This window comes from Urocitellus parryii, chromosome X (genome assembly GCF_045843805.1).
Source record: "Urocitellus parryii isolate mUroPar1 chromosome X, mUroPar1.hap1, whole genome shotgun sequence".
In the NCBI taxonomy this organism is placed as follows: domain Eukaryota; kingdom Metazoa; phylum Chordata; class Mammalia; order Rodentia; family Sciuridae; genus Urocitellus; species Urocitellus parryii.
In genome coordinates, this window is record NC_135547.1 from 78,434,198 (window position 1) to 78,453,081 (window position 18,884).

Consider the following 18,884-nt stretch of genomic DNA (forward strand, 5'->3'; position numbering starts at 1 on the left):
GGTGTGTTAGAGGAGTGGCCTAAAATATTCAATGTCTGACTTCTTCCGGAAGCTATGATCAGTTAAAATGAACAAAGAAATGAAAAATCAAAAAGGAATAAAAACATCCAAACAAAACAGTACCATACTATAAAGAACTCAAACCACAAGTAGGGTTCAATTCCTGTCCAAAAATCACAACCTCAACATTTCTCATCCATGAAATGGGTACATACTGCTTTGATGTGCCCCCAAATACCACTTGCAACCACATTTCTGACTCTACCACTAAACTCTTGAGTTCAAAAACTTATGAGTGAGAAACTTCTTGTAAACATTTCCCTTCTGGTAGGTAAGTATGAGAGATCCTGCAAGAGTCCCTTGGGGTCTGATGGAAATTGGAAGTGCTTAGGAGTGTGTTGGTATGCTACAGACAGGCTCAGAGTAGTAGTAGTAGGACCTCTTAGTCCTTTTCAAACTTTGAGTCTTTGGCCTTTAAATACTTTTCTGTTTGGACCAACCAAAAGCACTGTTGTGATTCTAAATTCCTGCTGCAACCAATAACTGGCAAGCAAATAGCATATAAAAGACAAATGTGAGTCAAGGAAGTTACTGTGGCAGTCTTGGTTTTGAATTCCTTTTGTGTCAACCACCACCTCCCACAAAGTTTCCTTTTTTTAAAAGATCCAGACCATTCCAATTACTGACCGTCCATTACACACCTGGTTGTCTATCCCTGCTATAGACACTGCCTGATATAACCACCAGGTGGCAACATGAAACTCTCCAAAGAATATATCCCTGGTCCTGGTGGCAATAAGCTAAGCAAAAGTGGGATCTGAACTGAAGGAAAACTAGAATTCCCAGACCAGAATCAAGAGAAGAGTTAAAGAAAAGTATTTCATTTGAAGTGTCCTGTCAGGAGCCACTCTAGACGTAAGGGTGTGTATTTCTAAAGTCCTGAGCAAGAGATACTGAACAATTATACCACCCAGGAATAACTTGGGCTTTACCTCTACTTAGGTAATTCTATATATACCTTATAATCCTATACCTTTACCCTTTGGGGGATAGAATGATCCATGGACCCTTAAGTTCCAAGAGCTGACCCCTGAGATCGGACAGCCATCCCAGACCTTGAAAACGAACTTTTCTGGGTGTGTGAGCTTGCTTGCTTTGCCATTTTCTTTAGTCATACCTATAAGTGAGCCTATGGTAAATAAGTTGTCTGGGAGTATCATTTGAGGAAAGACAGCATAGGAGAAACCTAAACCACCCAATCATGTTGGTCCCTAGAAATTATATCGCCAGTATAACATACGGTGTCTAAAACTAGTGAATATATTTTAGGATAGTCTTCCTAGAATTACATGAGGCTGTCATAACTCCTCTGCTCAGATAATGAGGCATGGCTTCAGTACATGTCACCTGGTGGGGTTAAGTTGCACTCACCTATTTCTTTGTATCCTACCCTCTTTTGGACAGAATGTTCTAAGAAACAGCATCCCTCAAAGAAGCCAACTCCAGAACAGCCTGAGGCTGGAAGCTGGGGTAGCCATCCTGAAGCTTATAAAAAGGTATTCCGTGTCTGCGTGGTATTTTATGTTGCCCCACAAAGTAAGTGATTTTTGGTTCAGTTGCTACGCTGGCAAAGCAGGGTTGGTTAAAAAAACCATTCATAAATCACCAAAGGTGATTTGGACCCTTGAATACTCTTGAGTTGTACAGAAATGGAACAGATTATTTTCTTAACTGGTACGATACTGATCTCTGAAGGTTTGCAAGTCAATATTGGATTTTGTGCGGAATCATCAGATGAAAAATTTGAGTCGTATTCCTTGGCTTCTAAGTAGGCCCAAATCCTGTGAACCTCATTAGTGGTACATTAGTCAAACATTGTTCTCACGCACAACATTTATGGTATCCCTCAAGGGTATAACTGGATGTTGGGAGAGATTTATCTAGTTTATCAGAAAGAAGTAGAAAGTTAATATGTCAAATTTGGCAATTCATTGTATGTATACTTGGCATGAAAGTTAAAATTACTTTATATGTGCCAGTGTCCATTTACTTTGAAATATATCAAAGTGCAATATAATATTCTTTCATCTTTGTATGATTAAAAATTTCCATAATTCAATTAAATGTTGGGGGCAGGGAGTAATATCGTTAAGATCTGACCATCTAGTGAAACAACCACTGAAGCTGAAGAAACTGTCAGAATCATCCCATTTGGAACTCTGGAATCTAGAGGAGTATGGAGAAAGAGGTATGTGAATGAATAAAGGTTTAGGAAAGTTACTGCATCTACTGGATTAAAAAAGACCCATGAGCATGATGACCAGGGTTACCCGTGCCCAGGAAAGACCTGAAAACAATGTAACCTTTCAGTTGAAAGCAACTGCAACCCATAAAAGGCACCAAGAACACACACTGGAGAGAGGGAGAATTTTATTTTTATTTCCAGAATAATTGCATTATAATGATAAAGCATTATGTAGTTTATATGAACAGTTTTCATACACAGACATACACAATTGTAAGGCACAAAGTATGGCCCATTTGGAAACTGAGTGGTATTGCACTTCTCTAGCATATGCAAGGCCCTCAGTTCAAATCCCCAGTACTAACCACACTTATCCAAAATTAAAAGTATGAACTGTTCACAGGAGAAAGTTGAATATTTTTTCACTATTTTGTCTGATATGTCAGTCTCCACTACCATTCTTCAACATCATTTCTTCAAGAATATTGTGAACATTGACTTTATGGAAAATAAATTCCAGTTCAAAGCATTTGTATAAGATTATATCTAATACCTCAGCCTCCAAAGCTGTTGGGATTACAGATGTGTACACACACCCCTACCCCCATATACCTTAACCCGACTGACAACTACCATTTTATACTGTTTCTGTGAGTTTACGTTTTATACATTCCATATAGAATTGAGATTATGTGGTATTTGTCATTCTATGTCTGGCTTGCTTCACATAGTTTGAGGTACATCTCCATCCGTATTGTCACAAATGACAGGATTTTGTTTTTTAAGGCCGAACAGTATTCAATACCCTACCAAAAAAAAACTCCCCTCTGTTTTCACAATGTAACCATGTGATGAACATCTATATCTTATTCTGCAGTGAATGTGAGAATGCAGATTTCCTTTGGCATACTGATTCCAGTTCCTTTGGATATATACCCTTTAGATTGCTGGGTCAGTGTTTTGAGTCATGTATATTGTTTTTTGTAATAGCTATATTAGTTTAGTTTTTCACAGTGCACAAGGGTTCCTTTTTCTCCATGTCTTCTCTAACATCATAATGCCTTGCATTACTGTACTTTATAGATATTGCATTTTTTACAAATTGAAAATCTGTGGCATTACTGAATGGTGCGGGGTTTCTGTTCTTGTGACTCTAAGGTTCAAGGGTCACTCCAGGAAAACTGGGCTAATTGGACTGCGCGAAATAACCACGCAAGAGACACATATACCTTTTTCTTTGGGGGTGGCTATGATGGCTCTAAGGGTCAGGGTACACAGGAAGAGTGAGAACCTGCTGACCCCTTTTATTGAGGAGAAGCTATTCAGATCAGGCCAAGGGGTCAGGTTTCAGGGAGCTGAGTCTTTCATGATGTCCACTTTAAGCAGGTTGACTGACACCTGGGTAGGCCATACCCAAGGGCACAATAAGAGAAGGGAACACAAGGCACTTCCATGGAAGATTCTATCCTAAACAGGGTTATATTGCAAAGAAACAGGTGAGCATAGCTTCACCCATGGGGCTGTAGCAAGACACACCCATGCAGGAGACACTGAGACACCTTTCAAGGGTGGGGAAAGCTCTGCCACATTTCTGTGACTGAGCCCCTCAGCACTGAGTCAGGGAGTGTGACTCAGTCATGGAACAAGACTGTGGAAACCATTTTTCCAGTCTGATGCCTTGAAGTGCACCTGTAATCCCAAACCTGGAATTCTAGCCTCAGCAATTTAGAGAAAACCTGTCTCAAAATTTAAAACGCTGGGGATTTCCAAAAATGTGTGTTCGTTTTGTGTCTCTGTCACATTTTTTGTTAATTCTTACAGAGTTTCAATTTCTAAAAATGTTTTAGTTGTATTTGCTCTTATTCTGGTATTTTTATTTCATATTTCTGGACCAGTATTCTCAGGTAACTATTAGCAGGGAAAGCAAAAGCACAGATGGCAGTGGGGGGTTACTGTAGATTGGATACAAAACCTTCAGCTTGGTACTGGGAATTCAACTCAGGGGCGCTCCACCACTGGGCTCCATCCCCAGCCCCATTTTGTATTTGATTTAGAGACAGGGTCTCACCGAGTTGCTTATCTCCTCATTTTTGCAGAGGCTGGCTTTAAATTTGCCATCTTCCTGATTCACCCTATTCCTGCCTCACCCTCCTGAGCAGCTGGGGTTGCAGGTGTGCACCACTGGGCCCACCTTAATTTTCTATTTTGAGAAAGGGTCTATCCAGTTGCTGGAATTACAGGCGTGAGCTACTGTGCCCCGCTAAATTTTTATGAAGTCCAAAATCTTTTCGCCAGAGCTACAGTATCTCCATTACTGTAGGGTTTGGGGGAGGGGGCAGGAGATTGGTGGTGAGTCAGGTTCTCTTTTAGTTGCCTCCTTGACCTGGAACCTGTGATGTTGCTACTTCCAAAAGCTCCCAATTTGCTGGAAAGTCAGAGCAAACCATCTGCAGCATGATGACATCAGGTTTTAAGTATTTCTGTTTACCAAAATTTCAGTATTTGGCTGACATTTTGGATTTTACTGGGAGTTCATAACCAACTTGAATCAAAGTGTGAAATATGATATGTCAAGACCTATGTAATGTTTTGAACCATCAACAATAAAAAATTTTTTAAAAAAAAGAATTGTAATGCCAAAACTAAATAAACAAATTTAAAGAAAATTTCAGTATTTGGCTGTTTCTCAGGGGATTGAGCCACATCCCCAGCTCCATATTTAGAGGTAAATCATAGCTGAGTTGTTTGGCTGTTGCTGAACTTGATCCTTAAGCCTCTGCCTGCTCTCCTTGGCCCTCCTGGGGCCAGCTGGTGAGCTGGGAGGCCAGGGACAGGATGCAGCCTCCCATGCAGATCCCCATAGCTCCTGCCAATGGCTGGCCCTGGCTGTGAAGGACCAGTGAGCCTGTTACCCAGGATGGATGACCCATGAAGGCAACCCATTAGATTCCGCAGGTTGCCTGGTCTGTTGGCTTGATGCTCCCTCTCCCAGATGAAGTCTCCACCTGAGAAAAAGGGAAAAACAAAGTGCTGATTGACTGTATGTCTAAACACTAACTTTTGATAAAGCTACACCAACTGACAAAAATTCACTGGGCTAATAATACTGGGGCTCCAAATTGGTACACCTGGGGTCCCATGAAATTTTAAAATTCTGCAGCTTTCAATCTTCAACAGGTAACTAAATATGATACAGAAAAAAATGGCTATGGCTGCCTTTCCTAAATTTCAGTCAGTACTCACTATTCCAAAAATTTCTATATTGGTCATATATACTCTGACACAAAGAATATACTGAAGTAAGCTTGTGCTTCTACAAATTAGCTTGATAAAATGGGATCTCATTTACACTGGGTTAAAACAGTTCAACAGCTCTATTAAGTTAATACAGGACTTTTGAGCATATAAACATACCTAGCTAATTAAGAAGGAGTTGACGCCAGTGTCTGTTTTCTCATTTGACAGGCCAATTTGGTCTTCTTAAATCTGAAATAATAAGCAAGTAAAATGAATAAGAGGGTAGCAGAGGGAAAGAGGGCACACCTGGGGCTAAAATGGAGCAAAGTACATTCCATGCATGCATGATTATGTGAAAATAAACTCTAGTTTCATGTGTGACTATAATGCACCGATACAATCGTTTTTAAGAAATAAAAGGTGCTTTATGGTGCTTTACCCAAACCTTAATATTTTCATTCCATCCAGGAATCGGGACACCTCTTCCAGGCAGGCATATCTGATGCATTTAAATATGTTCTGGGGCTGGGGATGTGGCTCAAGCGGTAGCGCGCTCGCCTGGCATGCATGCGGCCTGGGTTCGATCCTCAGCACCACATACAAACAAAGATGTTGTGTCCGCCGAGAACTGAAAAATAAATATTAAAAATTCTCTCTCTCTCAAAAGAAAAAAAATTATAAAAATGTCCTTGCAGGCGGAAGGCAGAGGGCGGGGGAGGAGAGCGGTCGCTGGGTGATTGTGTCACCAGTAGGCGCCGCTCTCCCCGCCCCCACCCCTGTCTTTGTCAAGGCGGGAAACCTACACAGAGAGAGGGAGGAGCCTGATGAGCTCATAGCTCCATGGCTGCTGCTGGAGAGTGCTGTGAGCCAGCGAGCACGGGAGAGCAGCCTACACCTCAGGACCAGCGACGCCGTGGCGTCACCCTTTTCCCCAGCTCTCCTTCCCAGAAAAGGTGGCTCCTCATGCCCGGGCACAAGCCAGAGCCTTTGTCAGAGCCAGCAGCAGGGCACCAGGGAGGCTGCTACTGCCAGCCTAGAGTGGGGACTTCCTCTTTAGTAAGTGGACCCTGAGGAGGGGCTGGGATTTCTGGCTCGGCCTGAGTCACAGCGCAAAGATCCACAAGGTGTAGGGAGAGGAGTCCACGTGGCAGCCTCAACTGCTGGAACACAGTGAAAGTGGCGCCAAGCTGAGTCATTGCTTCTCTCCAGTCAGCTGCCTGGAATACCTTCTTGGGCCTGTAGCATGTCACCCTGGTTTGTATGATACCTTACCCCAGCTCAGGAGCCACCCTCACTCTGAGTGTGGGGATCCTAATGTGAAGCAGGGAGAGTAGGATCAGTGTCTCTCCAGTTTCTTACTGTCCCCCTTTTCCTCAATATCCTTAGGGGTCTTTTCCCTTGGTCAGTCACCAGACCCCTGGCTCTTCTGCAGGTCTTTGGGGAGTTACTCTACTCCTGTCCTCCCTCACAGCCTCTTACCAAGGTAAACTATAAAAACAAAATCATGGGCTAGAGTTGTGGCTCAGTGATAGAGTGCTTGCCTGGCATGTGTGAGGCCCTGGGTTGGATCCTTGCAACACATGTAAATAAATAAATAAAAGATCCATTGACAACTAAAAGAATATGTATTAAAAAAAAGTCATGGGGGGCTGGGGCTGGGGCTCAGTGGTAGCACACTTGCCTGGCATGTGTGAGGCACTGGGTTTGATTCTCAGCACCACATATAAAGAAATAAAATAAAGGTCTATCAACAACTAGAAAAACAAACAAAAAAAAGTCATGGGCTGGGGATGTGGCTCAGTGATAAAGCATGCTTGCCTAGCATTTATAAGGCCCTGGGTTCAATTCTAGTACCACCACTACCAAAAAAAAAAAAAAAAAAAAAAAAAGTGGCACAGAGAAAGCATAAATAAGCAAGACACCCAGGAAGAAAAAAGGGAGATGAGCAGAACCATCCTCTGGTTGTAGCCACACTACCACTGCTTCTTCTCATTTTTGAGCAGGAGCCTTCCACAGTTACTGCCTCAGTGCCAAGGAGGAAGGAAACCAACCCACTTTCTCAGCACCAGGACTTCTCTCTAAAACAGTGTCTCCACCATCAGCAATATTTCTAAAAGGCTATCTAAATTCTTGAATGTGAAAACTGTCACATCTTCTCATAGTCCAGGCAAAGTCCAAGAAGTGGCAGGCTGGGTTTTAGAAATGAATCAGGAATTTCTCTGTGTGGGCAGCAAAAGACCACAAACTGAAGGGTCTCACAGAACCTTAAGCCAGATAGATGAGAAAACAGAGGAGGAGCACACTTCAAAGAATGGTGAAATTGTTGAACAGAACCTCGACCTGGAGACCCAAATGATTCTTGGCAAGAACAAGTGGAAGAAAACAATAATGAACTTATTTCCGTATACAAGGACTCCTCAGGAAACCAAGAAAAACAGGAGGAAGATGCAGAACATGCTGCTGAAGAGGAAGAGGAAGAGACAATGGACCAGGATGATTTTGATCAGTTTGGTGATAGTAGCAGAGGAGATGAACACACACAGAGTAATAGTGCCACACACTGCAGAAGTCCTGTGGACCTGCCCATTCACCCCCTCCCCTCCGCATTCTATACAAAGACAACAAAAATGAAAACAAACTTGGGCCACGGTTCAAAGGTCCACTCCTTTTCTTTGGAAAGAAAATATGCAAAATCTCAGAATGTACATGTACCACTGGGATGTTCAGCAATACCAACAACTATTAGGGACCTGAGAGCAGCCAATGGCCAAGGGCAAGAACAACACTAGAAGAATTGTGTCCAATCAACTACACGCCTCCTCCAAGAATGGCAGAAAATGTTGCAGGTGACATGTACATGTACTACTTGAAATGTTTCACTTAACTGCTACAAAACGTAAGTGATTATTCAGTCATTAAAAGGAGTAAAGGAAAACAGAAAATTGTAATTAATAATTTTTGCATCAATAATTTTTTTTATCAAAGGCCCACAAACCACATGCCTAAACATTTAAAAGTCATAAATCAAGTTAATAAACTAAGAAAGTCATGCTGTTTGTTTAAATGTCCAGAATAGGCAATCCCATAGAGATAGGGGTTGCCAAGCAGTGAGGGGAGGGGACAACAGGGACTAAGGGCTAACAGGTACACAGAGTCTTTGGGGGTAACAGAAGTGTTCTGGAACTGGATAGTGGTGATGGCGCATGGCAAGGTAAATGTGTTGGGAACATTGAAGGGTCCAGGAAGGTTAAAATGGTTGCTGTTATGTGACATACTTATCAGTACAATGCAATAAACATAAGGGAGCTCATTTTAAGTGGAATAATGAAACTCCAATGACTATTCTGTGTATCTACAAGGCACTTAAAATTAATATAAGAACTCCACTAGTCACTGTAGATAACTTACCTGTCACTGCTACATTAGTAGAGTTCATGCAGCTTCTTTTCATCAATGCCAAGCTTGTATACGGCTCAGTGTGATGAAATATTCATTTCTACTTTGTATTGAAATTCTCTGAACATTTACTTCAGAAGTCCCTATCTTTGCAGTAAGCCATGGTTTTAACAAAACTAGGCAAATGCATCAAGGCCAGTGTATTGTCACTTCAAAGCATACCCCAGTCCCACATCCCCCAAAACATGGCCATTTTCCTAAATCTCACCAATGGAGATGATGTGACTTTGTGTGCTGAAGAAGTCTTCACCCCTGTGCCAAAATCTTCGCCTGGCTTTTCTTCCTGAACTCATTACATAGTCCATGATCCATGCACTCTGTACAAATGTACAATCCTAAACTTCTATACCTAGAAGAAAAACAGGCACAGGTCACAAAAGTTAAAGGAGATTATTTACTTCCTTACGAGGCACCTGTATCAAGTGCCTTCTCGCTGGGGACAGGATCCCACACTCCCAGATTTTTTGGCCTGCTCCTATACACATTCAGCTTTCCCCATAATCTTTCAGCTTTGCATTTTAAAATAATGCTAGTGGCCTCAAACATGTGATCCTCTTGCATCAGCACCCTAGTTGCTGGGATTATAGGCATGCATCAGCATGCCTAGCTTGGGTAACATTTTATCTCAGGTAAGACCTTATCTTAGTATTCTTTTCTCTGTTATTATGGTTGAACTCCTGAACTAGGCCATAGCACCCAGCCAAAAGAGTCCTAGAGGTAAACTCAGTTATTACTTGCCTTGTTGTTGTTACAATTCGTCCCCTGACCCAGTGAGGTATGATACTCTTGCACAGCAGGAGCAAGAAGACCCTATATCCTTGCCCACCAAAGAGCCCTCAGGATATCCCACAGTTGATTCAGGAACATAAAATTCCCAGATAATATGCATGGTCCTCAGTTATATACTCTGCCTTTGAGTAAACCAAGGGCCTTATGTAAGGTCCTAGAGGTTGAAAAACACTTTTTTTTTTTTTTTTAAGAGAGAGAGAAAATTTTTCAATATTTATTTTTTATTTTTCGGTGGACACAATATCTTTATTTGTATGTGGTGCTGAGGATTGAACCCAGTGCCCTGCCCATGCCAGGCAAGCACGCTACGGCTTGAGCCACATCCCCAGCCCGAAAACACTCTTAAGGCCCCTGTCTCTTTCTTGAAAGTAGATCCAGGCCCCTCAGAGGTGAACTGGAACAAACTATAGAAAGAGGCCATCACCTATGCCCAGAGCTACTTGGGCCAACCAGGACACAAGAAAACAGAGAAAAGGATTGGGGACTTAAAAAACAAACAAACAAACAAACAAAAAAAATGTTTCAAACAAAACTTTTGTTTGAAGAGAACTGATACTTCAAACAAAAGACAAAATTATGCTGTCTTAAGGAGGGGCTATTAGAGTTCTCTCAGCAAACACTATTTTCTAAAGTCATATTGGAAAGATAGAGGACAAAATAGGCTGCCTATAGGCAGTGCAGCAGGGGCCTATCCCTACCCCTCTTCCTGTAACCACTTAGAATGTCCATCCTGAGTTTCAGCAAAGACAACAACTGAACACTATGGTTTCAAGCAGCTAGGAATGTAAGAAAAGGAAGGAAAGGAAAAAAAGGAGGGAAAGAAAATAAGACAAAATCCCCTACATAGAAAATAAAAGATAACAAAAAAATTACATAGGTAAATGTAATATTTTATATATTATTTATACTTAACATGTTCATATATATATATATATATATATATATACACACAGACACACACAGATTCACAATTTTACAGAATTTGAAACTCAAAATTTTTTTTTTTTAAAGAGAGAGAGAGAGAGAGAGGAGAGAGAGAGAGAATTTTTAATATTTATTTTTTAGTTCTCGGCGGACACAACATCTTTGTTGGTATGTGGTGCTGAGGATCGAACCCGGGCCGCACGCATGCCAGGCGAGCGCGCTACCGCCTGAGCCACATCCCCAGCCCTGAAACTCAAATTTTTAAAAATATTTGTTTATATGGTGCTGAGGATTGAACCCAGTGCCTCATGCATGCTAGGCGAGCACTCTACCACTGAGCCACAACCTCAGCCCCTGAAACTCAAATTTTACATACTAACATTTACAGGGCTAGGGATGTAGCTCAGGGGAAGACTACTTGCCTGGCATGTGTGAGACGCTGGGTTCGAGTCTTAACACCACATATAAATAAATAAATAAAATAAAGGTCAATGAACAACTACAACTAAAATTTTTTTTTAAAAAATTATGTACTATAAATTGATAGAATACAATTTTGCACATATAATAATAAGCACATATCAACATAGGTTCTTTTTTTTTTTAATATTTATTTATTTTAGTTCTCGGCGGACACAACATCTTTGTTTTGTATGTGGTGCTGAGGATCGAACCCAGGCCGCACGCATGCCAGGCGAGCGCCCTACCGCTTGAGCCACATCCCCAGCCCTCAACATAGGTTCTTAATTAATTTTAGCATTTGCTAAAATGCACTAATTGACTAAGCTCCAGAATCAATATATTCTTGGGGCTCATCTATTTATACCTGGATATATTGCTGAAGTTAAACATTATAATTTTAATAAAATAACTACCTTTATAGGAAAAATAGTTATGCCCCATTTTAACTATATAGTTGCTTGAGTTTCCCATGGTCATAGTTCCTATTGCCATAAAATATCCTGCATTGGGCATAGATGCTGTCACAAATTAAAATTAAGACACATATATAGGCTAATGGACTAGAGGAAAGAAATAAACTCTTGCTCAAATGATTTTTGACCAACAGAACCACTGAATGTAAAGCACGATCCTTTTTCCTTGGAATAGTTAAAATAACTGTGAATGATTAAAAAAACAGAAAAAATAAAAAATAAGCAGGAGATAGGAGGGTTGAAAGCTCAAAGCCAGCCATAGCAACTTTACGAGATGCTCATCAACTTGGAGAGACCCAGTCTCAAAATAAAAAATAACAAAATAATAAAGGGCTGGGGATGTGGCACAATGGTTATGTGCCCCTGGGTTCAATCCCTGGTACCAAGAAAAAAAATTTATATAACATAAAGTTAAAAAGAAAATGTTCTGGGGCTGGGACTGTAGTTTAGTGGCAGAGCGCTTGCTTAACAGGCATGAGGCCCTGGATTCAATCCTCAGCACCACATAAAAATAAATAAATAAAATAAATGTATTGTGCCCAACTACAACTAAAAAATAAATATTTTAAAAAATGTTCTGACAGATTTTTATACCACCACATAGATTATAACTGAACTCTAACAAATAATAAACTACACTATTGACAAAAATTCATGTAATTAATCATAGTAGGGCTCAAATTAAGGTTACATCTGAGGGGCTGGGGATGTGGCTAAAGCGGTAGCGCACTCTCCTGGCATGCGTGCGGCCCCGGTTCGATCCTCAGCACCACATACAAACAAAGATGTTGTGTCCACCGAAAACTAAAAAATAAATAAATAAATACTTTAAAAAAAAAAAAAAGGTTACATCTGGGCATTCCACTGATTTTAAACCCTGTTTCCTCTTTATTTTGTTTTTTGCTGTTATTGTTAGTGGTGGGATGGGTACTGGGATTGAAGCCAGGAACAAAACCACTAATCTACAGCCTGACCCTTTTTTATTTTTTGAGACTGGGTCTCTCCAAGTTGATGAGAGTCTCATGAAGTTGTTATGGCTAGCATTACAGCAGGACTCCAGCACACCTGGCCCGCTATAATCTTAGGTAATTAATTTGATATAGAAAGAAAAGTATAGGTCTTCATTTAGCTTTTACCTTGATTTAATTTTCCACAGTTAGTCACTGCTACAAAATGCTCTAATTCTGGACATAAATGTTCTGAAAGAATAAAAATAAAGTCTTTGGTACTTAAAAGTGGGCTTGAGAAAATGGGACCCCATGAATCCTCATTTAAAATTGTTAACATAACCCAGTGTAAATTAAAAGAGGGGACTCAAGTCCTAAAACTCATTATGTTAAAGCCTAATAAATAGGTATAGCTGGAGGTGTTGCTCAGTTGTAGAGCATTTGTCTTCCATGTGAAGGTCCTGGGTCTGATCTCAAGAACAGCAAAATAAAAAAGTAAATCAATATGGGACTGGGGATGTGGCTTAAGCGGTAGCGCGCTTGCGTCGCATGCGTGCAGCCCGAGTTCGATCCTCAGCTCTACATACAAAAACAAAGAGGTTGTGTCCGCCTAAAACTAAAAAATAAATATTAAAAAATTCCCTTTCTGTCTCTCTCTTAAAAAAAAAAAAAAAAAAGGTAGGGGCTGGGGATGTGGCTCAAGTGGTAGCGCGCTCACCTCGCATGCGTGCGGCCTGGGTTGGATCCTCAGCACCACATACCAACAAAGATGTTGTGTCTGCCGAAAACTAAAAAATAAATATAAAAAATTCTCTCTCTCTCTCTCTCCTCTCTCACTCTCTCTTTAAAAAAAAAAAAAAAAGAGTAAATTAAAGCAAAAAGCCGGGTGTGGTGGCGCAAGCCTATAATCCCAGGGGATCAGAAGGCTGAGACAGGAGGATTACATGTACAAAGCCAGCCTCAGCAACTTAGCAAGTGAGACCCTATCTCAAAATAAAAAAAAAAATAAAAAGGGCTTGTGGTGTGGCTCAGTAGTTAAGCAACCCTCGGTTCAATCCCTGGTACCAAAAAAAAAAAAAAAAGTAAATCAATAAATGCAATAATAAAGGTGATCATCCCCTCTGAGTCTCCATTTGAAAGACAAATTTTGTCTGTTCTTAAATCTGAAATGAATCAATGATACAGATACATTAAAAATATAGAATATAGAGCATGGCTCATGATGGTTTTCTACAAACATAATACTGTGATCCTATCCACCAATGCCTGCTAAATCAATGTCCAAAATTATTACAATTATTAATGCTATTTAATCAAACGTAAGTGAGATTTATAGATTTGGCTAATCAGTTCTGTTTAGTGCCTGTTGCATCAGGCTTTCAGCTGCAGATTGCATACACCTTCAAAGGGATACAACATACCTTTGGTAGAAGGCTGAACATGAGGTACATCAACATCTTTTTCATTATGCAATTGGCAGACATGATGTTGATGATACATAATGTAGTCCAGGAACACTAGTACATTAATGACATCTCCTTCCAAGGAGATTCACCTAACACATTTACTAAATATATAAAAGTCCAATATCTTTTAAATTTTTTCAATTATGTTGGCAATACATTCCTCATTTACAAATTTTACTTATGCATTAAAATGAACACTCGCACCCTTTAGAACATTAAGAAAATCCTTCATGATAAAAACACTGGGAACTGTTTTCATGCTTATATAAGTCTCTGGACCACTCAGGATATCAAATACTTAGTTCTAAGATTTTGTATGCAAGAAATTGTCTCTCTTGGTCTCATGCTATGCACCAAACAACCAATGACTGACTGCTTACTGGATTCTTTGAAGATTTGAGGCTCTCACAGACCCTGAGCCCAGGACCCTCATTAGCCAGCTTCCCATCATAAAAATTGCACCCCGCAACCTTGACATGGCTACAGAGCCTCATTAAGACAGCATATAGCCAGGTGTGGTGGTGCACACCTATAATCCCAGCAATTTGGGAGGGTGAGAAGGAAGATTGCAAGTTCTAGGCCAGTCTCACCAATTTAGTGAGGCCCTAAATAATTGAGAAAGATTCTGTTTCAAAATAAAAAATAAAAGGGCTGGGCATGTAGCTCAGTGACAAAGTGCCCCTGGGTTCAATCCCAAGTACCCTACTCCCCTCAAAAAATATAGAATAGAACCAAATCTAGGCCCTCTGATATATTCCACCCGAACATTAGGGTGTCTTCCCTTCTCCTCAGTGCCTTGCCACATGTCAGGGTGTTGAAGGAGGATATCTGTACCTCAGATCCCTGAACTACATGGGAAATCCCTTGGTATAAACTGAGTGAATACTAATAGGGGTTCACTGACTACACATACAACAATTTTCACCATCATATGATACAGAGCTTAATGGAAAGAATTCCTTTCCATCACTTAAGTAGGATGTCCCTCATAAGGGACAGGACCCAAACAATGTACTTGGCTAAACTTCAGGCAAAAATCTTAGCACTGGATACCCTGCTCAAGATATAGTCCCATCTACATATTTATTACAAAAATTGTGCCTTTGAAGATAAAAACAAAACACTGTGAGAACCTCTTGCCTCAGATGTCCGAAATATAAAGCAAAGTCAGAAGCTTCCACGTATACTAAGGATTGAATAAAAGGCTTAATGAATAATCATTATTGCTTCAGAGTTACTGACATTATTCATAGTAACAAGACATTCATTCCACTTAAAATGTGCACTGCTGAGTTCTTTTGTGTGTGTGTTGAGGGGGGTAGTGCTGGGGATTAGAACCCAGGGCCTTGTGCATGAAACATACGCTATATCCCCAGCCCTGCAATGCTGAATGTTTTTGATAAGAACATTCAATAGAATCTTCGTTGTCCTTCTAGGTCACAGACACCTGCTTTAATTTGTATACATAATAACCTGCTCAATATCTATTTTTGAAATTATAACCCAACAAATAAACTGATACATTTCTATTTCGTCCCAGGCCTAACCCAACTTTTGTTATCATTATCATTATGATTCTCATCATTATTTGTGGTACTGGGATACCAGTTACCACCAGTCCTACTTTTTTTATTAATATTTTTTTTAGTTGTTGATATACCTTTATTTTATTTATTTGTATGTGGTGCTGAGAATTGAACCCAGTGCCTCACACATGCCAGGCAAGTGTGCCACCACTGAGACACAGCTCCAGTTCCCCAGTCCTACATTTTAAAATGTTTTTATTAGTGCATTATAGTTACAACATAATAGAGGAGTTCATTTTGACATAATCATTTGTTCCATTTCAGTCCCCAGTGCTTCCTCTTTCCCTCCCCTCTTCCTGCCCAGATTCCCCATCCTCTACTGGTCTTTCTTCTATTTATTTATTGTTTTTTAAATTGATGCTTTACAGATATAGATAAACGAGGACTTCAGCGTGATATATTCATATGTACAAGCATAATTTTGCAATTTCATTCTGTATTTCTTTCTTTTCCATCTCCTTACTCCCCCCATTCCCCTTTCTCTAGTTTACTGATCTCCCCTCTATTTTAATGGGATCCATCCCTCACTCCTTTTTCCCCCGTTACTTGGCCCTAGCTTCCACATATGAGAGAAAACATTTTACCCTGAACTTTCTGAGGCTGCCTCATTACTCTTAACACGATGATGTCCAATTTCATCCATTTACCAGCAAATTCCATAATTTCGATTCTTCTTTATGACTGAGGATACAGGGTCTCCCTCAGTTAGTTCCATGCTAAACTAGAATTTTAAACCCTCCTGCTACAGCCTTCACGGTTTCAGGGTTCACAGACATGCACCACCATGCTGGCTCAATCTTTACTGGCATCATACACACCTACCCTTCCATACCTAGAGAAAAGAAAAAAAAATAAAGGTCAGCAAACTTAAGAGAGATTATTTCTTTCCCTAGAAATCAATCTGTATCACATAAGTCAACCCCTTGTCGATGGGGACAGGATCACATACTCCCTGATCTCTCTGCCTGCTACACACCTTGAGCTTTCCCCAAGGTCTTTCAGTTTGCATCTCCAAGCCTCAGCACCTGAACACCCTCTCTGAACACTTATTGTCTCTACTAGTCAACCACAACTGCCTTCCATCTAAAAGTGATGCTGAGGGGCTGGGGATGTGGCTCAAGCGGTAGCGCGCTCGCCTGGCATGCATGCGGCCCGGGTTCAATCCTCAGCACCACATACCAACAAAGATGTTGTGTCCGCCGAGAACTAAAAAATAAATATTAAAAATTCTCTCTCTCTCTCTCTCTCTCTCTCTCCTCTCTCACTCTCTCTTTAAAAAAAAAAATAAATAAATAAAAAATAAAAGTGATGCTGAGGCACTAAGTTTTAGTGAATTTTTGTAACTGTATGTGGCCTCAACAACTCTTTTAAGTAAATGTGTAATTTCTCACATCAGAAGCAGGGCTTACTCTTGTCACAGATTCCAGTTCATGAACTCACCTTCTGGTAATCCCCACCTTAAGGGACAGCTCAAACAACCTACTTGACTCAACAAGAGACCTCCACATCCCACATGTGCCTCCATGGAGTTCATTCCTGCTTAGTTTAAACTCACGAATTAGAACTCTCCTCAGGAAATCTGCTTCTAAGGATCTAGACCCCAGTAAGAGCTTGACCGTCAGGCCAATCTCTCTCCTGTACCACTCAATCCCAGAACATCATGCCCTTCTTATTGGCCCTGCATAGTGTACTGCCCTCTGTTCTCTGGGATTCAAAATAAATGCATGTATTAAAATATCAAACTATAGCCTCTAATAGACAAAATTATTATTTGCAAATTAAAAGTGAAACTAAACTTAAAAATTTGAAACAAAATTCTGTTACTGTTATTATTTCATATGAATTTTATTTTTATGTTTTCTGCTGCTGCCTGTCTCCTCTGACCATCAAATATCCCATCTTGAAATTTATTATGAAACATTAGTCCATTGCCTAAGTGTCTTTCTTTTAGAGCAAACAACTCTAGAAATCCCTTGCTCCAAAGAAACCCAAATTATCAAGGAAAGCCAGGTGCAGTGGCGCACATCTATAATCTCAGCAGCTGGGGAGGCTGAGGAAGGAGGATCAAGAGTTCAAAGCCAGCCTCAGCAAAAGCAAAGTACTAAGCAACTCAGTGAGACCCTGTCTCTAAATAAAATACAGAATAGGGCTGGGATGTGGCTCAGTGGCTGAATGCCCTTGAGTTCAATCCTCAATAACCCCCAAAAAATTATCAAGCAAAATCACAAGTCTCTAGTTTATATAAACTAGGTACACAATATAAAGTATCAGAAGACACTGCTTATAACTGAGTCACATATTTCACTTCTCAAAATACAAAATGTTGGGCTCTTAAGAAGTTATTTAATAGAGCTTTGATGTCCCTGATACGTCACACATAGCTGGCTAACTTGAGAAACTTCATGGTCTCCTCAAATAACTTGTTTCCAAATTCAAGTCAACTGGGAGTGGTAGTGCATGCCTGTAATCCCAGTGATCTGAAAGACTGAGGCATGAGGATTCCAAATTCAAGGCCAACATGAGCAATTTAGGGAGACCACACACACACACACACACACACACACACACACACATACGAGGAGGAGGAGGAGGAGGAGGAGGAGGAGGAGGAGGAGGAAGAATGTTGGGGATATAGCTCAGTTGATAGAGTGCTTGCCTTGCATGCACAAGACCCTGGGTTCAATCCCCAGAACCACACTAAATAAATAAATAAAACAGGGTGATTTCAATACATCTCTCTCAGCAATAGACAGGTCATCCAGACATTAATTCAGTAGAGAATCTTCAGACCTAAAAAATATTATGAATCAAATGGACCTAATAGACATCTATAAAATATTTCACAACAACTGAATATGCCTACTTCTCAGCTGCTCATGGAACCTTCCCCCAAATAGATCATATTTTATGTCACAGAAAGAAAGAAAATGAAAAGCCTGCTCATGTTCTTGATAGGCATAATTAATTGCTAAAATGGCCATATTACCAAAAGCAATATGCAGGTTTAATGCAATTCCCATAAAAATACCAATGGCATTCTTCAAAGACTGTGAAAAACAGTTCTAAAATTCACATACAAGAGTACAAGGACCAGATTATCCAAAGTAACTTGGAGCAATATGAGCAGTGCCGGAAGCATTGTGAATTCAACAACTTCAAATTATAATTCAGAGCTATGGTAACGAAAACAGTGTGACACTGGCATAAAAATGGACAAATGGTCCAACAGAAGACACAGAGACAAAGGTATACAGACACAATCATGAGATCCTTGACAAAGGTGCCAAAAAAATAAAGTT

The 18,884-nt window shown here is 40.3% G+C and overlaps 1 long non-coding RNA gene and 2 pseudogenes across 1 annotated transcript; 2 read left to right on the forward strand and 1 right to left on the reverse strand.

The window, feature by feature from the left end:
- Positions 1-1,862: 1,862 nt before the first annotated feature.
- LOC144250759 (uncharacterized) lies at positions 1,863-6,275 on the reverse strand. Its single transcript, XR_013342540.1, has 3 exons — positions 5,928-6,275; positions 5,660-5,731; positions 1,863-5,250 (listed from the first exon to the last, which is right to left on the reverse strand). It is a non-coding gene; the product is annotated as an uncharacterized LOC144250759 (long non-coding RNA).
- Positions 6,276-7,684: 1,409 nt separating this feature from the next.
- LOC113175445 (F-box/WD repeat-containing protein 7 pseudogene) lies at positions 7,685-8,271 on the forward strand (annotated as a pseudogene).
- A 38-nt stretch (positions 8,272-8,309) lies between these two features.
- The window catches only part of LOC113175444 (DNA repair protein RAD51 homolog 1 pseudogene), a 34,095-nt pseudogene continuing 23,520 nt past the window's right edge, over positions 8,310-18,884 (forward strand).